Consider the following 8,939-nt stretch of genomic DNA (forward strand, 5'->3'; position numbering starts at 1 on the left):
GTGTATAACCAATAAATAATTTTTTTACTTCTAAGCTGGGTATATGCCACTTGCAGAATCACCTTGTGCTTGGCTAAGGTGTCCAAACAGAGACCCAAAGAAGAATGATTACAGGAGATAGAAGTTCACAGATAAAGAAAGCGTAGGAATTGTGCCTCCAAAAAATGAGCTCAAAAGAACAGAGGTGCTTCCAGATACAAAACAACTGGTTTGGGAGGGAGACTGGTGACTTCATAGGGTGGAAGCAGGTGGGGAATTAGGATGGAAATGTCTAGCTACAAAGGAACTGTGGGAGAAAAGTGTTAACAAAGGTGAAGATGTATTGAGGCTCACAAGAGAACAGTAGCAGGAGGCTTTCAGAAGGCCAGGTTCAACAGCTGGCTTAGAAAGCAGCTGTGATACTAATGGCCAATTTTATGAAATTAAAGTTAGCAACCTCTAGCAAAGATCTTCTCTCCAAATGATATAGACATAATATTGAAATATTTAATAAAAATGGGAAAATAAAAACAAAATTAAATTTGCCTTGTTGAAAGCAAAGTGAAAATAGATCCAGTGCATCGAGTCATGACTGGAACCTAAGGTGTACTTCCACAGGGAACTTTTGGGAAAAAAGTACTTTTTAAAAAGTATATATTCTGTGAATGATACCTACAAGAAAGAAAAAAAAGACAATTTAGTTTGACTGTAAATAAATCTGAAGCTGAAATGCAGTTTGGGGCATCAGATGGGAATATAATTTCTCAGAGCAGGGAGTGCAGTTATTTTTTTCATTAATTGCTTTTTCCAGCTCTTCTCCTGATTCTTTTCAAGTCTATGGGAAACAAACATAAGACAGTAGAACCACATCTTTGCTAGTGAACTTTGTTAAGAAATAGTAACATTACTAAAGCCAAGGCAACAATGAAGGAACAAGTCCACAGTTAAGAGTGGGCTTGAATTTCATCAAATAGGTACAGCTTGCATTAATTGTTGGGTTTGGCATTGCAAATAATGGAGTCAAATTCCAGTAAAAGCAAAATAGAGAAAGATTTTTGATCAGTGGGAGAAGGAGCTAGATGCACGTACTTGATGTTTGAAGTTCCAGAAAGCTATACCACATTTGATCCTAACATGTGATGAGGAACAGAAAATGGTGTTCATCATAATATCAATGTCAGAAAAACACCCAAAGGTGATAAAGAAGGAAGTGGATTTAACTGCTGCTCAAGAAAACAAGTAACTTTCAGTTACAATAGTAATTACTGTGGCATTGTATTATTAATTGCTACTTACTAGTTTCTGACTATTCTTTTGTTTATATACTGAATAATTGCAGAGTCTACCAGTATTTGAAGCCAAGTCTCTCAACAGTATGTAAGCAGAAGAAAACCATCATGATCAGCTGGATAGACATTGCATCATTAGCTTGAATGTACTTCAGAAATCTAAAAATCTCTTATCTGTTAAATCAAAAACTTTAAGTGGTGAATAAGCTTTTATCACAGAGTTGACTAAAGGGGGAAACCCCCTAAATTGCCCAATTTAGATTGTCCTTAGAAATGCTTAAGAAGTCTTTTATTTGTCATATGCTACAAAATAAGAAACTATCTTAAGCTGCAATTTAGAAAGCTGGAACATAGGTTACCAGAAGTCTATTGAACAATGGACTTTCCAGGTGCAGTCCTGTAATACAGCCTCTCAGATGGAATCGCAACACATAAGGTATGAGACAGTTCTCCTATTTACTTGATTTAAGGCAAGAAAATCATTCAAGGCAGAAGGCTAACAGTCTCAGCCTTTCTGAACAAAAAGGTACTATACAATATAGTATATAGGTAGTACACAGTAGTTGGATAGATCTGAACCTTGCCAGAGGTTCAGTCCAAGCCTGAAGGAATTTGAGTTTAGTTGCATCCAACAGCGCGTGCTAGCTTTATATCATATAACTTGCAGGCTGGCCAGCCTGTAGTTGATTTCAGCAGCAGGCGAGGCTACTATTGACATAGTTAACTAAACAAAAATTACTGTAAAGACTTACTGACATTGTGTCATTTAAGGCTCCTTAAATAAAATGGTACAATATAATTTACGAGGAACACATAACACTAATTTTTGTGGTTGTATTGATTAAAGTTTGGCTTGATTTCTGTCTGTTCCTTTCTGCCCCCGGTTTAGCACTTGGGTGCCACTTAAATTTACCTTGATCAAGCTAAGTAGACAAGGTGCTCTTCATTTTTATTCCCTTGAAAATGACTGTGCTTTATCTGGAGCATTCTTTTAATTAAAACTGAGTAACAGCAGCTAACAGAAAGACCAAGGGTAAGATTTCCCCTGCATTGACTCACAGTTGCTACACAGTCCAGAGATGACATGTTCAAGTTACTTATAAGTATCAAAGAGAAGATAGTTCTTTCTCAGTTTCCAAAGGCCTCATCTATCTAGAATGAGCAGAGTAACATTATTTAAATGATGCATTTGATCTGATTTTGCCACCTAGATACTCCACTAGGTCTGCCTTTTTGGTGGATGCCAGGTGCCCACCAAAGCCGCTTTGTCACTTCCCTCCTCAGCTGGACAGGGGAGAGAAAATACAAGGAAAGACTCGTGGGTCGAGATAAGGACAGGGAGACATCACTCACCCATTACCATGACGGGCAAAACAGACTCAACATGGGGAAATGAGTTTCACTTATTACCAATCAAATCAGAGTAGGATAATGAGAAAATAAAAATTGAATCTTAGAACACCTTCCCCCCATCCCTCCCTCCTGCCCACCTCAACCCCACTCCTGGTTCTCTCTCCCTCCCCCCAGCAATGGGGGCTGGGGTCGGTTCCTCACCCCTTGTCTCTGCCGCTCCTTCCTCCTCAGGGGAGGAGGACTCCGCACTCGGGCCCTGCTCCCCCGTGGGGTGTCTCCCGCGGGAGACAGTCCTCCACCAGCTTCTCCAAGGTGAGTCCTTCCCATGGGCTGCAGTTCCTCACAAACTGCTCCAGCGCGGGTCCCTCCCCGGGCTGTAGTCCTTTAGGCACAGACTGCTCCAGCGTGGGTCCCCCACAGGGTCACAAGTCCTGCCAGAAAACCTGCTCCAGTGTGGGCTCCTCTCTCCACGGGGCTACAGGACCTGCACAGGAGCCTGCTGCAGCATGGGCTTCCCATGGGGTCACAGTCTCCTTCAGACACCCACCTGCTCAACATAGGATCCTCTACCAGTTTCAGGAAGATATCTACTCCCTCATTAACCTCCATGGGCTTCAGGTGGATATCTGCTCCCCCGTTAATCTCCCCAGGCTGCACGTGGAGATCTGCTCCAGCGTGGAGCTCCCTGGGCTGCAGGGGGACAGCCTGCCTCACCGTGGTCTTCCCCATGGACTGCAGGGGAATATGGGGAGTGCCTCCTCCCCTCCTTCTTCATGGACCTTGGGGTCTGCAGGGTTGTTTCTCTCACATGTTCTCACTCCTCTCTCCAGCTGCAGTTTCTGTTGTGCAGCAGCTTTGCGCCCTTCTTAAATCTGTTCTCCCAGAAGCACTACCACCATCGCTGATGTGCTCAGCCTTGGCCAGTGGTGGGTCTGACGTGGAGCTGGGTGGCCTTGGCTCTGTCAGACATGGGGGAAGCTTCTAGCAGCTTCTCACAGAAACCACCCCCGTAGCCCTCCCGCTGCCGAAACCTTGTCACGCAAACCCAATACAGCCAATACAGCGTGTAACGCAACTGAGGTTTAAGAGAACACACACACGAAAGGAACACTGTAGGTTATTCATTTTCTGGGTAATACAAGAGGAGGATATTTAGTTGTTACAAGTTGGAAAAACATCGCCACCCCCACAAATGGCCATTACTTCCCAAAGGACCTCATAACTTTTTTCTTTCTGCGACTTTCCCTGCTCAGCCCCACTTGCCCCGTGCCTGTTGGCAGGGGTAGGGGTTTGGGGCGATAGCAGGGAAATCACTGGGGGCTGACGCGCAGGCTCGGTGCGTTTCCTACCCTGGCATCTGTGGTCCCCGTCTCTCTCCTAGAGTGTGCCATGCCTCGGTCTGATGCAAGAATGAAATCAGAATCAAAGATTTACTGAGGGGTTATGAAGTTCTCGTGGAGATGGACTCCACTACCCCTACAGTAAGAGCTGGTCCTGGATACCTTATTAAACATGTCAGTACAAACATTTCCTCCAAATAAGATCTGCTAATATTTTATGTGCCCTTCATCAATTAATCTGAAAATAACATTATTTTCTGTAAGTTGTCTCTGAGAAAAAATCGTTAATTTCAGGAACACCTCAGTCTGCAAGTCCATTTCATGTGTGTGTGTTGTGAGTGAGTGATTGAGAGTTTGTGTAGGAAGCTCAAGTGCAGTTGATACGTTCCAAAATCATTTAACTAATCAAAGGACCATGTGACTGAAATCAGTTGCCTTCCACTTTATCCCTTAGTTTAAAAACCTTTTTAAATTTCTTATTTCCCCAACTAGAATAATTTGCATGAAAAAAATAAGTTGGAAATGGAAGACAGTGATCTCACCCATGCAGAGCTATTTCTTTTTAATTTTGCTTTTAAACTTTTTTTTTTTTTTTTTTAAGCTACACTGTGTCAGTTACAGAAAGTAACTCCTCAAAGTGAACTTTCCAGTGTAAACCATATAAGGTACCTGGACCCAGCTCTTAGGAGTTTCTGTAATTAAAGTCTAAACGGTAGGTGGCACTGCTGTTTGTCTAGTCTTTATAGATCAATATTGTCAATTTAAGTGGCATTTGACTTTTCCAGTTGCCACTTCCATAGTACCTTTGATCTCGCCAAGGAGTCAAGCAGAGATCTGAAATGCAAATCTTTTCTAAATAAAAATAATAAAAAGATATGGTCAATATTGCCAAGGTACTAATTTAGTGAAAAAAACATCAATTAAAAACCCCAAGAAATTATTATAAATCTGCAAATATAAAGCAGATCTTTGTCTTATGTTGCAAACTGTCTTTAAAAATTTCCTGGTAATCTTATGACCTATTGAACAAAACATAGGAATATTTAATTAAATTAGGAGCAGTCACAACACAGGTAGTGGTTTTGCTTTTTTGTTCTTTTTCTATTCTGGTTTTGCTTGATTTTTTTATAGGTGAAGCCAAAGACCTACCTGACAATGAAGATTTTTTGTTGGGTAATCTAGACTTGTTCTTGGTTCTTTAATCTCCTCCAGATAAAGCTGGGGGTTTTTTTGCATCCCAAAGATATGCATGTTGTTTGATATTAAGAGTTCTCTTTCATAAATGTCCATATAGTTCATAACAGGCCCAGCAATTTTTTTCTTGTTTGTTTTCATATAAACAGACAGTTTCATGTTTTCCCTCTCAGTTTTTGACATCCTGGGTGGGATTCGTCAAAGGAATGCAAGCATGGGCTGCAGTCTAGACTTGGATATTTGAGCTAGTCATTCTAAGCTGCCTCACTGGTCAGTGAAGAGAAATAAACATTTTGGAAAGGAATTGATTTCAACCCAGAGTAGACTTTTAAAATATGTTGGATGAGTCATTTTCTAAAACTGCTTATTCTTCTTTATTGACATTGAGGAAGGTCTAAGAAAACCACCTCAGAGGTAAATGATTGAAGTTTGGCAGAAGGAGCCTCTGTCCTGGCAATGGTGTAGACTCACTTGGCTGCCAAATGCTGAATCCACCATCACTTGAAATTCTGAAGCGAGAGGAATTCCTGTCTGGAAGCCAGAGCAAAACCTGAAGTCCATTAAGTAGAAAATCCAGTCAGAAAAATGGACACTATAGAAGGGGAATGGCACATTGCTGTTAAATCACTCCATCTGCTCGCAATTTGTCTCATTTCATTTCCTAACACATTATTTCAAGTGTCTACTTTTCCACTCCATCTTTTTCCTCTTGTCACAGCCTGCGTGGATGCCTGTGTTCACGTTCACAGCTGCCATGCCCATGAACAGGTTGCCCAGAGAGGTTGTGGATGCCACATCCCTGGCAGTGTTCAAGGCCAGGTTGGATGGGGCTTGGAGCAACCTGGTCTGGTGGAAGGTGTCCCTGCCCATGGCAGGGGGGTTGGACTAGATGATCTTTAAGGTTCCTTCCAACCCAAACCATTCTATGATTCTGTGATTTTGTGTTCTTTTCCCTACCACTTCCTCTGAAAACTCTTCTGTAAATGTCAGTTTGTTGTTTCTTCTGTTAAATATGAGTAACTGAGGTTCGGTGCAGGAATGAGAAGAGATGTGTTTGTAAACAGTGAGAGTGCATAATCATCACTGTTGACGTGTAGGCTACCATTCCTTTCTGAGTTTCTGTTCCATATGCAAGTAGTTAGGTTTTTTGCATCTTTCACAGTCCCTAACACTTCAACTTTAGCAGACTGATAACGTATTACATTTTTGCCTGATTCTCTATGAAATTATCTTTTTTTTTATCCCAGTCCTGTAGTACCTTTGCAAAAATAATTTTTATGTGGATTGTAAAAGATTTAAAAGTTTTTATACTGTTGATAACTTCCCTGTACTGCATAATGTCTTGTATGTGCAGTTACCAGACGTCATTATTTTTCATCTGTTTTTTTATCTTCTTGCCATCTGCCCTCTTTTGACCCTTTAGCTCACCTTCTCATTGTTTTATCTTGTCTTCTTTCTATTTCACATGCTAAACCAATTGAAAGTATGTACAGTGGCAAACTTAATGTGTATGCTTACATCATATGTCTTTATAAGTATTTCCCATGTATCCACTACGTTTAGCATGCAACATTTCTAAATATAGTACTGCTGTAATAACATTTGTCTTTCGGTGACTAATTAAGCAAATTACTACTGGGTTTATTTTTTGTAATATGCTTTCTATCAATTTATTAGTCTTTGTTAAGCTTTTGTCCACATAGGAACAGTAAAGAAAATTTATCTAAATAAACTAATGGTGTGAATATGAAGTGGATTAGTTAGGCCCCATTAACTCTTTGTAGCTACTGATTCAGAATTAAAAAGGTCATAACTGAGTTTGTAGACATAAAAAATGTTCAGAAGTTAAAATAGAGCTTTCAAAACATACTAAAGTGTTTTCATCTTTGTTTTCATCTTTGTTTTCTGTTTCTATGCATAGCTTTGTAAAAATATAAAAAAAAAAGGAATTGAGAAAAAAGCCAGACTCCTTGAGTAAGGACATAAATGATCACTTCAGATGTTTTGGACCACTTCTGATGTCCATATGACCTATTGTCTCCCCTCCCTGTGAAAACACAGCTTCCTCTTTCCATGCAGGCAGTATGTGATGAGTCGACACAGCCTGAAAGTGCTCACAAATTGCATTTAGTGACCAAAGTGACTTGTCCTATCTTTCACCAGGTAACACACCTCAAGAGCAGATGAGCTCTTTGTACTATCTACAGATACTATTAGCTACACCATCACTAACATTTAAATGTCTCCTTTTTTGGCTGGGACAGTACTAGAATGCAAGAAGAAAGTTATTTGTTGATTTACTATGACAAAACATTCTTCTTTATCTAAAAATAACCTGTTCACAAGAAATTGTGGCAATTTCAGTGAAAAGCAAGAGAAAATTTGCTGAGCAGGGTAATAGGAAAGGGCTTGGTGAGGCTGAATAAGAGATTATGTAGACAGGAGGCAATAGAAGACAAAATTGTCTATATTCCAATTTGTATTTTGATCTGTTTTGGCACATGCGGTGTTGGGTAATTTTTTAAAATATCAGATCTGTCTGTTCTGAGTTCTGCTTTAGCTCCACAACTCCTTCAGCTCTTATTTTGCTTTATATTTTATGCCAGTTAACTTTACTAGCTAAAATTATCTCCATCACTGTAAAATGAGCAAGAGACATTATTGGAATGGTACTTGGCAGTATCATTAAAAGCTATTGAACAACATTTGCATAAGACAAACACTTGCTGATTAAAGCTCCTTCTACATTATGGTAGTACAGGTCAGATTTAATTTGTACTCTATGATAGACATAGAGTGAACCTATAAATGTGAAGAGTTTGCAGCACCTTTCCCTAGGATTCTACCACTGGTCTGGTATAATGACTCACTTTTATAGTAGGTATCTGCTTAAATGACTTGGAGATCTTGTAATAGACACAGGTGTGTCAGTACAATATATTCATGCAAGAAATAGTTTAAAAAGGTGGCAAAAGTGGATGTAACTTTTCAGTCCTTCAAAACAACCTGCCTGAAGTTCATGTGCTGAAGGTTTTGTGTATGTCCTCCACTTTCCAACCAGGACTACAAAATAATAACCATTACCAGACTCAAAGGAATTTAGTGAGGAACTGAAGGCAGAAAGAAGAATTTGTGAAATATCAACGGTATAGTAATGTTTACTTTAAACTATCCCATATCTCAAAAAAGTGGAAAGTTGAATCTGCCACTCTCTAGAACATCTTCACTAACCATGACTGCTGTAGTAACATTTTCTGACAGATTTGCTGAATCTTCCTGAGTGATAAAGGTGAACAAAGTGTGATTATTTTGATAACATTATCTACCAGGAGATCAAGATTTTACCCTGACAAAGCAGGGGGGTTGATGAAATGTTATCCAGTAATACTGTTTTCTGCCTGACTGAAGATATCCTGAAAAAAGTGGAAAGCTTGCTTCTGGGGAATATAGGGAAGATGAAGTTATTACAGTCTAAATAAGACTTGTATGAAAAGGATAAAAGAACTCTCTGCTTCCATCAATTAACTTATGTTGTCAGTGCTAGTGTCTTATAAATATTTCTAAGATGTGAATTATAGACATAAAAATTCCTGTTTGGTCATATCATTTTCCATCTCCCTAACATTTTTTTTTTTTCTTGGTACGTGAATTTAATTCAGTAGGCATTTAAATAGCTTAGCTCCAACAGAAACTGTGGAAATATACCTATCCTGAAATAGCTAAGTGATGAAAAGCTCATCTGAGTTGAAATCTGTTCCAGATGGGGCAGAGCTGGGTTTAGAAT

The sequence above is a fragment of the Accipiter gentilis genome, chromosome 31 (genome assembly GCF_929443795.1).
Source record: "Accipiter gentilis chromosome 31, bAccGen1.1, whole genome shotgun sequence".
Taxonomy (NCBI): Eukaryota; Metazoa; Chordata; class Aves; order Accipitriformes; family Accipitridae; genus Astur; species Astur gentilis.